Source organism: Puma concolor, chromosome E4 (assembly GCF_028749965.1).
Source record: "Puma concolor isolate L17-30 chromosome E4, mPumCon1.1.hap2, whole genome shotgun sequence".
Lineage (NCBI taxonomy): Eukaryota > Metazoa > Chordata > Mammalia > Carnivora > Felidae > Puma > Puma concolor.
The window spans coordinates 26,149,479-26,167,463 of NC_141683.1; positions in this window are offsets into that span (position 1 = coordinate 26,149,479).

Below are 17,985 nucleotides of genomic sequence, written 5' to 3' on the forward strand. Positions count from 1 at the left end.
AAGGGGAGGGGAAGGGAGGGTTGGAGGAAGGTGGGGAAAAGGAGGGAGGGGGAGGAGGAGGAGGAGGAAGGGAAAAACCCGGCCCCCGCCAGAGTTTTTCACGTGTACAAGTTGACTCCTCCCCCGTGCCTCCAGCCCTGCCCACAGCCGCTGCCAATCCCCAGGGCTCCCTCTGCCCGAGTGCCCACCCCTTTCTCCCACTCTGGGAACCAGGGTCCAAGTGCTTCTTCCGGTTTCGTTCCTTAGGCCTGGCCTCTGCCAGCCCTCTGGGGCTGGCCGGGTTAACCCCGACTAGGCGATGAGACCCTCTGGACTGGAGCACCCCAGGACTGGGGCCAGACCACCACCGGTGATTTGCTGACAGTGCTTTTCTGGAAAGGTAGCTTTCCCACCGAGGCTGATCCTGGATCCCAGCCCCTGGCATCCCAGGAGCTAATGTGCAAAGACTGATCCTGTTGGCTCCGTTTGCCTTTTGCGTTCTTGGCAACAGTAGCCCTAGGGCTCTCCCTCCGGTGGGACTTGTCACTAACGTTTTGGGACAAAACTCCCACCTGGTTTCCCCACCTCTCCAGGGCCTGAATGAAGCTTCCCTACTAGTCATCACCGCCACTTCCTACCCGGGAGGGTAATTCAGTTTGTCCTTTTGGAATGAAACTCTGCAGGCCGACTGAGATTCATCCAGGAACCCTTACAGAATAGCCAGTGCCGGTCCCGCTTTCATTTTACAGAAGGGGAAACTGAGGCCCAGAAAGGTGATTGGACTGGCCTACAGTTCCACAGAGTCAGAGACAAACCATGATTGGGACTCAAGCCAATGACCACACCATCTAACTTCAGGGATCGAAGGAAAACTGGGATGGAGTGAAGGGCACACCTGTCCCATCTGGGCCCCGCCCAGCCCTGCTTCCTTGTGGGGGCTATCAGAGAGCAGGTGGTACCTCAGACCGTAGGGGCACCGAATCAGAGAGATCTGTGTCCTCGGCCTTGCCAGTGGGCGTGGCCTTTACAGTCTGGGGGTCTTCACAGGGGGTGGGGGGGCTCTTGAGGAGGGTGGTCCACAGTGTGGATGTGTTTCCTTTCTGGAGGACATGGGCCTACCTACCGTCTGCCCCCCAACACCAGCCCGCATCCAGCCGGCAACACGGATCTCTCCAGACTCCATGGGGGCTGGAGATGGCAGAAAGAAGGAAGACCCTGGTTCCTTGCAGTAGAGTGACTTGCGGGTCGTCAGCGGGAAAACCACAAAGGGCGTCCCCACTCTGCCACCTGTTTTCTCTGCCAGGGCATGAGATTTCCTGGGCATGTGCACTTTAGGAAGAGAAAACTGCCTGGTGCCGAAGGGGTGCAAAAAGTGGATGGATCCATAGCCTCCAGGCTATGGGAACAGCCAGCTGCCTGGCTCCATAATCCATGTGTATGATAACACAGGGGGCAGAGAGGCCATGCAGAGGCAGGGAAGGGACAGGGAGGGCAGGGGAGAGGGCTATGGCTAAAGAACTGTGCATACTGGAGGGTTCAAGAGAACGGGGCCAAGCTAGAGTTTCAAGGAACCAGGGGAATGGATGGGGTCGAGAGGTTTCAACAAAAGTTTTCTGAACATTTCTTATATGCCAAATAATAGCCAGAATTCCGGGCACCAAAGATGGATGGAACACAGGCCCTGCCCTCCGGGAGCTTGCGATCTAGATCTGGGTTGTCTATCTAACCCAGGTTAGAGCTGCGGCTGCCTGGAGAGTTTGTTTTGCTGCTTGAGCTGAAGGTCCAGGGATAAGAGGACAGTGGAAGGCAGGAGGGGGGTTCCGTTTTCTCAGGAAGGGTAACACCTGTGCAGACTTCAGGGGTGAGAGGCCAGAGCTTAGAGTTGCCGGGGCTAGAGGTGATGTGCTAGAAGGAGGCAGGTGCTGGGTTCTGAAGACCCTCCTAACATTCGCCCTGTCCCGAAACTACGGGGCAAAGTGGAACATGTCAGAGGAAAGAGAAATCACCAGGTCTGTGATATAGGATGATCCCTTGGACAGCCAAGTGGAGGCTTGACAGTGGGATAAAATCTGGAGGTAGAACCCCCAATTTGCCCAATTTGCAGGCTGATCCTGATGATGAATGTCGCAGGCTTAGACTGGGGCAGTGGCAGCAGGGACAGAGGAGGGGGCTGACTTGAGAGACGGTTTGGGAGCCAGGATCATGGAATTTTGTGCCTATTTGAGTCTAGGAGATAAGGGAGCAAAGAATGTCAAGGTTGGAGCCCCTGGTGTGATAGACCAAGCTAGAAGCTTCTTCGGGTTGCCTTGATTCATACAACCTCCTTTTATTGGTTGTGTGACCTTGGGCAAATGACAACCTTCCGGAGCCTCGTTTTGCAATCTGTAAAACAAAGATACTGAAATCGATCTTGCGTGGTCATTGTATATATTAAAGATAATGTATGCCAAAGCGTAGGGCTTAACTCGTAACAGGAATTCAATAAATAGTAGATGTAATTATGATTGTTTCTCCTTTCCACAAACATTTGTTGAGCACCTGATATGTGCCACGGATTGTCCTAGATCTTTGGGACGTAAGTCTCATTCCCTAGTCACGTGTAGCTCACCATCTAGTGGGAGAGAGCTATGCAGAGGATAGCCATATAGCCAAGCAATACGGGCTGGTATGGGCTGGGGCAGAGGAGGAAACTGTGCCCAAAGAATCAAGGACAACTTCACCGAGGAGAGATGACAGCTTAAACCACGTAGGGCCAGCTATCGGCTCAGAGGCTATCCTATCGCCCCCGTCTCCCAGACAATGGATTGTGTTTCAGAATCTGAAATGTTCCGTTTTGAAGGCATTTGACATGCTCCTCGGGGTTGGGAGAAGGGGGTGGACTACAGATGAGTGTCTATATGGACCCAGGGAGTGGTACATAGAACCTTGGCAACCCCAGGGCAGGGCATGAGCAGATGGGCAGACAGAAGAGGGGAACCAGGTAAGCGTGAACGTGGGCACGTGGCTGGAGCTTGCTAGCTGGGTAGGAGCCTATATGTGTGTGCACTTGGGCCGTCCTGATTTTTCTGCTCCCTGTCTGTACCCTTCTAAAAATTCCTTGCAAAACCATTTGGTGTCCTCAGCCTGCCTCCCATGCCAATTTTCTTTCCATCCATCTCTTAACGAGCCCAGCTTGGTAGAAGCCGCGCTCCCTGGTCCTCCACTAAGGAAGGACTCCTGCCTTGCTGTCCCACCAACCAAGACTCTGGGCTTTCCAGCTAGATGGACTGTTACATCTCCGATTTTCCCATCTGTGACATGGAGATAGTAACAGTCCCCTTCTCGTGGAGCCGTTGTGAGGTTTCAATGTGACGTGAAACTTGGTGGACAGGGGATGCTTATTTCCCTTCTGTGCCCAGTAACTGCATCCTTGCAGAGGGTCAGACGAGACTGTCAGCTGGGGATGTCCCCTGGCACACCGGCCTCTGGGGCCCCACGCTATAGGCCTTCCCCTCTGCTGGCCTAAATGGCATCCCTGGGTGGCCCTGGTCACCCTAGGGTATAGTGCTGGCAGGATGACAGTGGGGGCCCAGCAGCGGCCCAGCCCACTCTCCCACTCCAATCCTGTCTCTCCTCCCTGCTGCCGATCACATGCCACTGCTCTGCAGATAGGACAGGCGTCCCTGGGCGCCCGAGGGCTGGCGGGGAAGCTGGAAACAGCTCTCCCTCACAGACTGTGTGGGCAGTGCATTCGAATAGCTTCTGAAAAACCAAAGTTCAAGCCCGCCCTACTTTCCCCTGGGAGGCTCAGCATCCAGACAGGGAGACCAGCCAACGGAGAATCTCCTTTCTGCACGTTGCTGCAAACTCTCCTCCCTTCTGGTGCTACCCACACATGCGACACAGTCTCCAAAAGCACTGCAGGGACACTTGGGAGGCCCGGAGACCCGACTCTGCCCCTAAGGTGCCAAGAGCCGTTTCGTTTATCTGGGCCTCAGTTTGCCTCCTCTGAATAATGGGGAATGATGTGAGTGCTGCCGCTCCGGAGGGTTAAATGAGAGTGTGAATGCGAAAGTTTACTTTGTGAAAACACCTGCCTGTGTATGAGATCATTGGTGTTTGGCCAAAGAGACCTTCTTAGGGTTCTCAGGAGACAAGTGAAGACAAGAGAAATGGGAAACTCAGAACAGAGAGAAGTCTTCCCCAAGGACGTCTGTGACCTCAGCAGGAGGAGGGAGAATGGCAACACGGAGCCTGGCCCATGGACCACCCCGCTGTGGGCTAGCTCCTTACGAGTGTGTGAGTCCGTAGGGGCGGCAGGACGTGGCCTTGGTCAGCCGATGCTTACTCCTCCCCTGAAGAAACTCAGACCATTGTTTTCCAGTGACTTATGGAGAGTGAGGGTGACTAGGGTCAGTGTCATTTACCTGGTTCCAGTGTGATGCCACTACAGAGCCCGGGAGCTGCCACTTTGTCACTGCACCAAGCATCACGTCCTCTCCTCACTGCTTGTGCTAAATGCACGGGCACGCATGTACTCGTGCGTGTGTGTGAACACACACACACGCACACACACCCCATGCACAACCACTCCAGACTTCCGATGGAACAACAGCTGCGTCCCCAGAAGGTTCTAGAACAGGGTAGGCATGTAAACAGAGTAAGCCAATCACAGCCCTGTTGACCCTAGCAACCATCAACCCGATTAGAACCCCCACCCCCACCCCGAGTCCGGCAGTGCCTCCCAAACACACCATATACACACACAACCTTCAGGTTGCTGCATTGCCATGGCAACGAAACCATCACACAAAGCAGGGAAAATGGGAAAGTGGCCCTTAGCAACAAGACCGGACCAGTCATTGGGGTGAGCATGCCAGCAGCACTGGCTAGCGTGAGGTCACGGTGCGGAGAGGGTCCCCATGCAGGGAGGGGAGGAAAAGAGGGCTGGTGTGTCTGGACTTCGAAGCCCAGTTTTTAGCCCTGGGCCTCCGCTCGCTCACCTTTGACCTGTAGGGTCACAGACGCCTTCTTGTATTTTAGTGTATCCCCAGTGTGTGCCTGTATTATCGCGTTGCAATTACTTTTTAACCAATAAATAAGGATAGGAACTATAGATGATCTTTTCAGAAAACCTCCAGAATGTTGAGACTCCTGGGGAAAAGAAGACTTCCGATTGATCCTCAGAGAGACCCTAAAATCCAGCTCGTGAGCTCCTCGTAGAGTTGGGCCTCGATTCAGTTTGTAAACATTTCCTTGGTATCTACCCTGTGCCAGGCCGGGTCAGCCAGGCCCTGACTTCAGCCGTGGCCGGGTGGGCTGGGCGGGGCCTGCAGAACGTGTCGGTGGTGAGAGCGTCCTGGAGGTCTGTCGGGCGGGTCTGGAGCAGGTGCTTATACGAACAGCAGGCTGCCTGGAGGAGATTTTGCTCCGGGCCAAGGGAGAGGGCTGAAGCTGGGACCCTGCGGGCCCCCTTGGCGAACTGGCTTCTCACGTCCATACCTCATCATCCTCCCTTCAGCCAGCTACCAGAGAGACCTTAATTCAAAATGAAAATTTGACAATGGGCTCCTCTGCCCAGCTTCTTCTTCCCGTGGCTCCCCAACAGCCTTGGGTCCCCTCCTTCAGAATCTGACGACAGCTGAGAGACTCCCTTCCTAGCATCCAAAACATACATGCCCAGCATTTTCCATTCATTTTGGGGAGCTACGGGCCTCTTCAAGCTCCTTCATGGACTTGATTGGGGGGGAATAGCATGTGAAGGCCCGTGCAGCCAGCCTCTGCCTCCCTCATCAGCTCACTTGGCTTGCCCCGCCCCCGCCCCCGGTATATAACAGGCCACACCAAACAATGTGCACTCCCCTTGCGGGCACCGCCATACTGGCCTGCTTCATGCCTTTGTGCCTGTGTTCCCACCAACTGGAGAGGCCTCTTCCTTCACCTGTTACCTGGTAAACTCCTATTCATGCTTCAAAACCCTGTTCAGGAGTCAACACCTCATAGTTTTTGATGCTGACCAGACAGACTTGATCACTCCGTGGTCTGAAGTACTCTCATTACCTGTCTCCCACTACATGGGGGATCTGTGTCTGTCTTCTTTATCGAGCTTTGAGTTTCCTGAGGCCACACACCACTTCTTAGCCTTTATGTCCCTAGTTCCTAGCATGTAATAGGTCTGGGGAACCAAAATAGCAGGACCAAGTTGGCAGAGGAAACAGAGCTGACAAAGGAGGAAAATAAGCAGACGGGAAGTTAGGACAGGAGCCAGGAGAAGAGAGGCTATCAAGGAGGAAAGAGGCATCAGAAGCTCGAGGTCAAAATGGTTAAGGACTGAAAGGCATCACTGAGTTTGGCAAGCAGGAAGCCGTTGGTAGGGTAACCAGCAGCCCCAGTTTGCCGGGGACTCTGGAGTTGGTTCTGGAATTGGAAGTCTTGAGTGAACGGTCATGGTTGGCCACCCTGCAGGTTGGTCATGGTTGGTGACCCTAACGAGGGCAGTGCTGGAAGTGAGATTGGGGCAGAAACCTGCCTGAGGCTGGCTGGAGGACCAATGGCAGATGCGGAAGGACGACTGGGGACAACTGGTGACCGACCGCAGAGCCAGTGTGCTGGGTCCGGGAGGGAGGGCAGCAGGAGCCTGAGGATGGCCCCAGCCTCCCAGCCTCTCTCTCCTGGTCCCACTGCCCTGCGGAGAAAGCAAACGAGGCTCGTGTCAAGAACATCGCGTGCCCCTTGACGACTTCCTCCTGAAGGGCTCCAGGGTCACTACCTCTATCGCCTGACTGACCCTCCCCACCACCTCAATGCCCACAGCACCAGTGGCCCTCTGTCCCTTGTATCTGTAGTATTTTGTCCTGTAGGCACAACAGATCCAGCTACTCCTGGTCGACTTTTCTTCTAAACTGTTATTTAAAATCTTCCTTTGGGGGGGGCGCCTGGGTGGCTCGGTCGGTTAAGCAACCGACTTCGGCTCAGGTCATGATCTCACAGTTTGTGAGTTCAAGCCTCGTGTGGGGCTCGGTGCTGACAGCTCAGAGCCTGAAGCCTGCTTCAGATTCTGTCCTTCTCTATCCCTCTCCCTCTCTCTCTACCCCACCTCCCTGCTCGTGCTCTGTCTCTCTGTTGCTCTCAAAAATAATTAAAAAAATTTTTTTTTAAATACTATAAAATCTTCTTTGGGGGCACCTGGGTGGCTCAGTCGCTTAAGGATCCAACTCATGATTTCCCCTCAGGTCATGATCTCATAGTTGTGAGTTGGAGCCTGTGGCAGGCTCTGTACTGAGCATGGATCCTGCCTGGGATTCTCTCTCTCTCTCTCTCTCTCTCTCTGCCCCTGCCCCCACGCCACTCTCTCTCTCTCTCTCAAAATAAACTTTTAAAAAAATAAAGATTCTTGCAAAAAATAAACTAAAGATAAAAAATGATAAGAATCTTCTTTTAGTTTGTATTTCTTTAGTCCAACTAATTAAACTCTGACCTTCTTAAAGGCAGGGGTCACGCGCTCCCTCCCTGCCTCCTCCTTTCCGGAAACACTAATGAAGCACTGTTTATCCAGTGGTCAAGGTGACAGGCACAGTTCCTACCCTCAGGTATCTCGGTCTGGGTTCAGGCCTCCGAAATGCAGAGAAGCTCATACCCCTGAGCAGCAGGAGACAGTCCACGCGGGGCTTCAGCGAGTCTGAAAGCCCATAACGTCATCTGGAGTAGAGACGTTCGAATGGACCCCGGTGCCGCGGAATAGTGTGTCCGGATCGGAGCAACGCATTCATTAGGAGACACCCGAACTCTGTTTCTCCCAGTTAGATTAAAGAGGAAAGAGGGAGGAAAAACAAGAAGGAGGTTGCTCTTATCGAACGAAGAAGCAATAGCCCCCCACAGCCGTGATCACAGGGCCCGCCTCCGTCGGCCGCCGGGACACCGTCTCATTAGCCAGGGTGCCCAGACACCGCACGCCCTGCTGGAGCCAACTCCTTGCCAAGTGTCTGCTCCATAATTAAACACAAAATCCCCGTCTCTTCAAGGCACTGGTTGCCCCTCCTGTGGGGGATAGGGAGGCAGTGGGGAGGGGCTGAGCGTGGGTGAGGCCTCCCTCTGGCCCTGCTGGGGGAAGGGAAACCAGAGGGGTGTGCGTCGTGAATGGGGATCCCTGGGACCCTCCCCTGGGGAGGAGATGTGGGAAGCTCTCAGGGAAAGGAAGTGAAAGGGCATGGAGCGAGAGGAGGGACCCTGCCTTCTCCCTATCTGACACCAGGACGGACGGAGGGCAAATGGGCCACACGGGCCTTCTGCAGGGTTTCCGAGCTGGACTCTAGAAAGTGAGGTCCTAGAAAGAGGGGTGTTATAAAGTCTTTGCTCCGGGTTTGTCTGAGAACATCTCAGCGTCCACGCACCATACACACACACACACACACACACACACACGCACACACATACACACACATACATCCCACATTTACACATCCCACATATACACACACCCCCCTACATACACACATTCCCACCACACACACACACACACACACACACACACACACTCCACTGGTTTGTAACCAGAAGGTGGCTGACACGGATGGATTCTGGGGGGAGAGGCCTGGACAAGATGGACCCCAGAGACCCTAGTAGCCAAAGTTGGAGTAAGGGGTGGGCTGGCAGACAGGGGCACAGGCCATTCCTAAAAATGTAACAAGATGCACGTAGGAGAAATCATTTGGTAGGCCTCTTAGGGTCAAGGTGAGCTCGCCTCATGCTCAAGACTGCTCTAGTGACAAGATGGCGGGTAGGAGGACTGAGCACTTTTGCTTTGCTATGTGGGGGGCACGAACTGACTGGGAAAGCCAGAGGGGCCAAGCCTGGCCCAGCGGTCCTTCTCTGCCCAATCCCACCCAAACCTTGGCTTCTCTGCTAAAATCACTTTGAACAAATATTGCAAAGATACCCTGATGAAGAGGTGCCACTTAATTGGCCTGCCCTGGGCACCCACATGTCTCCAGCCAAACACGATCTCCGGCTGAAGGGTAGAGAAGATGCCACGGGGCTTCTGCCCCTACCCAAGTGTGGTTGCTCGGGGGCGCAGCATGAGGGTGGAGTAGAGGCAGAAAGGAGATTGGAGAGAGGACAGGTGCCTCGGGCGTGGGGATGGGGCGTCCACACCCTTCCAGAGTTATCCGGTCCCTCAGCCTCAGTGGCTTGGGCCTGAATGACCCGACGCTCCAAGCTCCAAGCCCCGGCTCCAGCAGCTGGATCCTGATGGAGGACAGGGCCACGGAGCACATCATTCTGCACAGGCAAGAAGGTGAGTTCACAGGGGGCAGAGACGGGGAGACCCAGAGGCCAGCGCCTCTGAAACTGAGGCATAGATAGAAAATGTGGATGCTATACGTGTGCAAGGCATTAAATGTCAAAGTGAGCAGCTGGACTGGTGGCCAGCACCCAGCTGCAGCACAGAGAACTAACTGCCCATCATCAGACAAGTGCACCCGTCTGGCCCCTGACCCTCGCCCCTGGGGGTTACCCCGGCTCGGACTGACCCGACCACCACAGAACTGCCACCACCAATCTGGGAAGGAGGGAGAGGCGAGGACAGCCTTGCAGTGCTGACTCACAGTGCTGGCCTCTGAGGCTAGGCCGCCCTGAGAAATGCCTGGGCAGGCTGTGCCTACGGCCTGCTGGGACCAGCGGGGAGCCCTTTGTCACCACACCAGGTGAACCCAGCCCTGGAGTGGCAGCTAATTTCCTGGGGGCTCCTCCCAGACCAACTTCCCCTTTTCCTGCAGCCTGGGAGGGGCTGGGGCCCCAGAGCAGCCAGGTGTGGCCTAAGGGATGGGAGTGGGGCCTGGCAGATGGGAGGGGTCAGGAGGGATCTGGAACCAGAAGGAATCGGGACAGGCCCGGTGTTGGGGGTACAACCAGAAGAGGGAGAAAGGAGTAGGTAGGGAGCTTGACTCACAATCCTTTTTCTCTGATGTAAGCCCGTAACCAGAAGGGTGTGGATGACTGGGGCCTCCCAGGAGCACACCCTGTCTGAGTGATGGAGCAGATACCAGGCCTGCTCAGGTCAGACACACCCGAACGATCAGCTAGGTCCAGGGACCCTATACCTGAATGAACAGGTATGTCCAATCAAAATATATCTGAATATGTCGGGTACTATCAGGTGAAAATGTACCTGAGTGGCCAGGCAGTGGTGGCCACAGTGTGGCTGAGTGAACAGGCGTAACCGGGTACAATGCCTGGATCCACCAGGCTGCCCCCACTCACACTAGAGTGCCAAATGACCTGGCAAGAAAGACCCAATCCAGGGGACTGGCTGCTGCCGGTGAACAGCGCAATCTCGCAGGTTGGTATCTAACAGTGCTCAGCACAGCCCGGAGAAGGAAAGGATCGGTGAACAGTCTGGAACCCACAGGCCTACTGTTTGCCCCGGGGCACTTGCCCACGGTCCCTCTGCGGTGTTGATAGGGCTCGGCATTTCTTCTCCAGGATCCCAGCCATTTGTGAACCCACAACTTCGCTCTTTGTTAAACAGCTGGTGACTGAGGCTGATCCAATATTTACTCCTGGAGAGAGGGCAAAGGGGCAGGCGTCACCCCAGGCAGCCCGAGGCGGCAGTTGGCTGGGTTCTGGGGGAGGGGCGATGAGGAGAAGGGAGAAGTTGCTGCGTTTTCTCAGATACTGGAGGGTTTCTCAGGCCTTAGGTATCCCCGGACCCAACCATCTACTTCCTCTTCCTGCCATGGGCTGGGAGGGACTAGAAGGAAACTTTGGGACCAGTAGTGGATGAGGGGGCTCAGGGTTCTCTTCCTGAGATCAAGAAGGCACTGCCTTCTAGGGGCGCCTGGGTGGCTCAGTCGGTTAAGTGGCCGACTTCGGCTCAGGTCATGATCTCGCGGTCCGTGAGTTCGAGCCCCGCGTCGGGCTCTGTGCTGACAGCTCAGAGCCTGGAGCCTGTTTCAGATTCTGTGTCTCCCTCTCTCTCTCTGACCCTTCCCTTTCATGCTCTGTCTCTATCTGTCTCAAAAATAAATAAACGTTAAAAAAAAAAAAAAAAGGCACTGCCTTCTTGATCAGGTCCTGCCGCGGTACCCAGTTGGAGGCACCCATGGCAGGAGGCCTTCCTGCAGGAAGGGGACACTTTTCCCTGGAAGGGGATGGGGACAAGGAAAGGAGGGGTGTTGGGCTGAGACCCCGCTGAGGAAGGAAAGCACGCGGGTGCCAGCATCAGGACCAGCAGCTGCCACGCACAGAAGAGATCGGGCCCACCGTGACTCTGTAGGAACCCCAAAACTTAGGGGGCGCCTGGGGGCTCAGTCGGTTACCCGTCCAACTCTTGGCTTGGGCTCAAATCATGATCTCACAGTTTGTGGGCTTGAGCCCCGTGTCCGGCTCTGTGCCGGCCCTGTAGAGCCTGCTTGGGATTCTTCTCTCCCCACCCCCCTCTCTTTCTGCCCCTCCCCTGCTCACACTCTCTCTGTGTCTCTCAAAATAAACTTAAAAAATCATTTAAAATGTCTAGCACCCCTTAATACATGATCATTCTTGGCAGGGGTGGCTTTACAGATACTCAGTCATGCAACGCACGGGGTTGGGCCCAGGTGGTCCCACACTCAGAAGGCCCCACGCTTGGTTTAATGCCTCATTGTTGCCTTCTTGAAATTCCTCATGCTCTTTAAACAAGGGGCCCTGCGGTTTTCATTTTGCTTTGGGTCCTGCAAATTATCTAATGAATCCTGCTTATTGGTTTGGGTTCAGTTCCCTGAATCCAGAAAGAATTGACTGTGCCCCGTGCCGGAACAAGCCTCCACCATTTCATCATTTCAGGAGTTTCTATGTCCACGAAGTTTCTCTGCAACAGAGGGTGGTCTCCGTGATGCCACCCTCCCCATTTGGTGTTAAGTGCCCCACAAGTTTGGGAGCCTCCACTCGTCCCAAATCACTTCCTCCAAGAATGCATGGCAGGGCCACGACACTTGCCGAGCCCCCCTCGGCACCCACTGGGGTGATGAGGGCTACAGGCCAGGGAAGAGACAGAGCTCTGAGTAACAAGGTCAGAAAACGACGACCAGGTTAGACACTCCAGACACGCTTGTCCCAGGACTGGAACCCGAGGCGGAGCTGGAGCCGGACCGGAGCCGCCTCCTGCCTCCTACGCAGACTGCTCTGAGGCATCTGACCTCCACAGCGTCTGCCCCTTAGCTGTTTTTAGACTCCTGTTCCCAAGGGGCCCAGCCCGTTTGCTAAATTGGCAGTCTGGGCCCACCTACTGACCCCTGAGAAGCATTGCTGCAGGGGAAATGGAAACAGATAGGCTGGGAGGCTGCCTGTCTCTTCCTATTTGCTCTCAAAACAGGACTTGACCTGGGATCCTTTTACAAGGACACGGGAGTGGGTTGGGGAAGATGAGGGAGAAGACACTGGGAAGAGGAGTGTGGCATCCCACACTGCATGACGGGGGGGTGGGAAGTCATAAGCCCCCCCAAAGACCATGACATGCCAGAGCCAGAAGGGACCTCTGAGAAATAGATCAGAGAGGGAAGGTAAGTCACCCTAAGTCACAGAGCCAGGATTGGAAGTTGGGTCGCCTAATGGCAAGTCCGGGGGTCTTTCTGCCTCATCATTTGAATTCAGGATCAGAGACAAACTGGGAGAGTGGGGGACATGAGAGATGGAGAGGCTGTCTTCTTCCCATCCCCCTCCTTCTACACACACACACACACACACACACACACACACACACACACACGGTTCGAATTCCTCCTCGAGACTGGTGGGGACCCAGGTCTGGTAAAATGGGCTCGGAGTCAGGAGTCAGCAGGTATGTGCCCTCTGACCCTCCTATTGGCATGGCCTCTGAAATCTGAGTCTCCTGGCCTGGTAAGCCATGCTATGCTTCTGCCAAGGGCCCTTCTGCTAATGGCCGATCTGATGTGGCTACTATGTTTCTGAGTCCCCAGGCTGAGATTGCAGCACCTCTTCATGGGAAGTAAGGAACCTGGGGGATTCCCATTCAGTGTGGCATTTTAAAGTTAATAACATTAACTGCTGATATTTAAGCACTTTCTATGTGCCAAGCACTGTTCTAAGAGCTTTTCGTGTATCAATTCATCCAGTACTCAGACAGCCCTATGGAAATAGATATTATCATTGTCCTTATTTTATAGTTGAAACTGAAACAGAGAAGTCAAGTAAGTTGCCCAAGGTCACACAGCTAGTAAACATCAGAGCTGGGATTTGAAACTAGGCAGCCTGGGAGTGTATACCCTGTGTTCCTCCAGCCCTCCCCAAGTGAGTGCTACCCTTTGGGCTTCTAGGTCAGAGCTCCTGGCAATATAATACCTGCTTGATTCCAGGGAGTTTTTAGCTGGAAAAAGCTACATGTGTTTCTACCCACATATACATAAACCCCCCTGATTCAGCTCTCCTCCCCTCCTATACCTGGGCACCAGGCATTTGCCCAACCAGTTGGCAAATCTGAAATTTGGGGGGCCTACCCCTCTCTCCCAAGCCCCTTTCCTGCCCCTCAGAACACCCCTTAAAGGCCTATGCTGCCACCTCCTGGCCACAAAGTGTTAAGACTAGCCCAGGGGTGTTTTTCAGGATTCTTCTCTGATGTCATCCTCTCCCAGGGCTATGTGACCATCTACATGCTGCTGACTCCCATATATATATATAATCATTGAAGGTTTTGTTTTGCAATCTTTATTGAGATGCAGTTGATACATAACATTGTGCAAATCTGTGGTGTGCGAATGATGATGTGATATATGTATATGCTGTGAAATGATCACACATCCATGGCCTCGTAAAGTTATGGGTTTTTTAATTTTTTTTCAAGTTTTATCTATTATTTTGTGAAAGAGAGAGAGAGAGAGCAGAGAGCATGAGCAGGGGAGGGGCAGAGAGAGAAGGGGAGAGAGAGAATCCCAAGCAGGCTCCACATTGTCAGTGCAGAGCCTGACGTGGGGCTCGAACTCACAAACTGTGAGATCATGACCTAAACCGAAATCAAGAATCAGATTGCTTAACCTACTGAGTTACCCGGGTGCCCTCAGTTATAGGTTTTTAAATTTTACTTAAAATTTTTTTTAATGTTTATTTATTTTTGAGAGACGGAGAGAGCAGGAGTGGGGAAAGAGCAGTGAGAGAGGGAGACACAGAATCCGAAGCAGGCTCCAGGCTCTGAGCTGTCAGCACAGAGCCCAACACAGGGCTTGAACTCACGAACCGCGAGATCATGACCTGAGCTGAAGTCGGCGTTTAACTGACAGAGCCACCCAGGTGTCCCTAAATTTTACTTTCAAATTTATTTAGTAATCTCTACACCCAACATGGGGCTCGAACTCACAATCCCAAGATCAAGGGTGCAATGCTCTACCAACTGAACCAGCCAGGCGTCCCTCATATAGTTACATTTTGAATGTGGGGGGGGGGGGAAGGGGAAGTGAGAACGTTTAAGATCTATTCTCAGCCCAAATCTTCATCTCTTCTGAGATCCAGGTCTGTGTGTCCTGATGCAAAAGGCCCTAATACCCCAGCACCCAGCACCCCGTAATTTCCCCAAGTTCAGAGCTGGAACCAGACACCAGGTGGCCTGGCCCATAACTCAGTTCTCATTGCTTCTCCAACAACATAGCATGAGACACAGACACAATGATTGTGCCCTGGAGGAGGACAAGATAAGGATCACATGCTAGCTGGTGTCAGAGTCAGGTTGTAGACCCAAGCTGGAGTGGGAGCAGCACCCTGCACGCTTTCCGGAGCCGACCACATCGCTGCTGGGGGTTGGGAGAAGGGAAACGCCTTCTCCAGGTAACACACAGGTAAGGAAGGGTAACGTAAACTGAAGGGCTGGTGAACCATGGGGCTTTTACGCTTTTAAATGGCCGAACAAATTCAAAAGAAGAATATGTCATGACACCCCAAATTACGTGAAGTTCAAATCTCAATGTCTGCAGATAAAGTTTTATTGAACCAGCCGTGCTCATTCACTTATGCATTCTCTATGATTGCTGCCAGTTACAATGGCAGACTTGAGTTGTGACGCAGACCATATGGCCGCAAAGCTTAAAATAGTTGCTATCTGGCCCTTTGCGGAAAAGTGTGTGGATCCTGAGCTTGGAGTAAAAGGGCCTTGAGCCACAGGATCTGCCCCCTTGTTGCAGCGGAAGCAGCCTGTCCGCTGGGTGGGATGGAGTTGGGGGGAGGGCGGTGGGGGGTAGAGGATGCGGGATGTGCAGGCTGCAGAGAGCAGAGGAAGGAGGGGCCGGTCAAAGGAGCAGAAGGAGGAGATAGGCTCTTGGGAGACCTTCACCAGAGCCAGCTGCCCTGATTTTCCCATGACAAGACTCCCCAGTGAAGAACCTACATCTTCCCAGCTTCCTGCTAGCTCCCTAGGGGAATCCTAAAGGCGCCCAGACCCCTCCGCACACCCTCTGGTCTGGAAATCCCGGCTCCACCATTGTGAACTGCTGGGCTTACACAATCCCATAACCTCTAAACCCTAGGATTTTCACCTGTGAGAAGGGGATCATAACACAGACCTTGGAGGACTGTTGAGAATTCTACAAGGTGACAAATCTCACAGCACAGTTCCCAGTGCACAGTGGCTTCCTGCCATCCACAGATCTTGCTGCTGTTGGGGCAGGCGGCCGTGCCAGGGCTACGGAAGTGGGTGCACCTCCTAATCGCGCCCACTAGGGGGCAGGAGGGCCCTGCTGGCTGCCAGGAGGGCGTCAGCGGGAGTCGGTCTGCAGCTTCCCCGCATGGGGAGAGGTGTCTGCCCCTGCTGTTTACAAGCCTGGCCTGTGATCAGCTCCTGCTCTCCCTACAGCCTGCTGAGGGCCGGACTGACGCAGAGCTTCCTGCCGGGGGCAGGCCAGGCTTTTTTCTTGCCCTTTCTGGGGCCGGCTGGACTGAGGCCAGGCCAGGATAAATAAATATTCCTTCTCCCGTCTATTTGCATATCACCTCTCGTCAACCTCCAGTGCCCCTGGATGCAGGCAGAGCAGGTGGGATGATGTCGTCCCAGAGAGGGCACCGGAGCTCAGAGGGGGGTGGAGGGGGGGGGTGACTTGCCCAAGATGCCACAGTTCATTAGCAGGGTGGCTGGGATTATAGCTTGGAGCGTATCTTCCGATGCCAGGTGTGGCTCTCTCCTGGTCATCTGCGGCCACACTGTCCCTGAGGCTCAACCTGCCGCCGCTTCCCTCAGGGTCCTGCTCCTGCTGATGAAACACCAAACGGCTCCTCTGTGGAACTCGGGAACGTTTCAAGTGCTTCCCTGCACGTGAGCTCATTTCAACTGAGAACAGGCTCTCCCAGGGGGTTTGAGGCAGAGACTGTTGGGTCCAGGGGTTTGTGATACAGTTGGAAACGCGAGGGCACACTGGCACATACACACGCGGACGGGAGGCTCAGCTGCAGACTGTGACAGAGAGGTTGCTGGGCTGAAGTGGTCGGGGAAGGCTGTCGGGAGAATGGCCCTTGGGGAGGCGCAGGAAGGAGAGCGGAGAGGCAGAAAGGCTCATGGTCTTTCAGGGGCTGCAGCGAACCAGACGGGGGTTCTGGACCAGCCAGCAGAGTAGAGGGGAATATGGGAGCCCATAAAGTTAGAGGCGGCTGCTTGGCAAACAGCCTTGAATGCCAGGCTAAGGGAGGTGGATTTGGTCATGTGGGCAGCGGGGAGAGCAGAGAAGGCTTTTGAAGGAGGGTAGGACAGTAAGCGCTGCGGAAGTTTCGGGAAGGCTGATGTGAAAGTGATGAGGAGACTGGACACATCGGGAAGGAAGCAGAGGAGGATGCTTCTGTGCTACAGGCTGAGGGCCACCAACGGCACGGTGGAGAAGGCACGGGTTCCAGGTGAACTGCCAGGGTGTCGAGCCCGATGTGATGTGGGAGGGCGAAGGAGGAAGACTAGCCCAAATTAGGACCAGCTGGAGAGCCACGTGGTGTCTACGAGTGAGGAGGCAATGGTAGGGACAAGAGGACGAATTCTTTTTATAGGAGGCAGGATTTGAGGACATGAGGTAGAAACGCTCTATGACCACTTCAAGATACCCTAGTGCCCCACTTGTCCGCAGTTTCACTTACCTGGGGTCCAGAAGCAGATGACCCTCCTTCTGAGTATCATCAGAAGGTCAACAGCAGCCTAACGCTACGTCCCGGTGCCCACGTAGCTCATCACGTGGCCGTTTTGTCATCTCACATCATCACAAGGGTGAGTACGGTACAGTAAGAGATTTTGAGAAAGAGACCCCATAACTTTAACTACGGTGTATTGTTATAATTGTTCTATTTTGTTATTTTTTGTTAATCTCTTACTGTGCCTAATTTATCTTTTTAATTTTATTTATTTATTTACAGAGAGAGAGAGAGTGAGAGTGAGTGGGGGAGGGGCAGAGAGAGGGGAGAGAGAATCCCAAGCAGGCTCCGCGCTGCCAGTGCAGAGCCCGATGTGGGGCTCGAACTCACAAACCGTGAGATCATGACCTAAACCTAGGCTAAGAGTCGGACGCTTAATGAACTGAGCCACCCAGGTACTCCTACGGTGCCTAATTTATACATTAAACTTGATTGTAGGTACGGATGTACAGGAAAAAACATAGTATACGAGGGGTCAGTACTCTCTGTGGTTTCGGGATCTGGGGACGTAACCCCCGTGGGCATTGGAAGAGAGGGCTTGAGACACAGATAAGGAGGGAAGTAGACACATGGACATGACCTCTGGAGCTGTGAGAAGGAGTACGGATGCCAGGTGGGCAGGGTAGGGGAAGGCTGAGGCCCAGCAGGAGAGGGGGTGATCAGGGGAGGGCCCAGGGGCAGGCTGTCTGTATGGGTCTCCCGGGGGGGGGGGAGTCCCCTTCTTCATCCCAGCAGCTCCTGAGTGGGGCGACCATGGTTGGTTCAGGGGGAACATTTGTCCTACGTCAGGCCAATCAGAGAATTACAGCACTTTTGGTGGACATGCGGGACAAAGATCTTTCCATGTACATGAACAAAGAGGCATGTGGGACCAAGAGAACTTGACCCCCA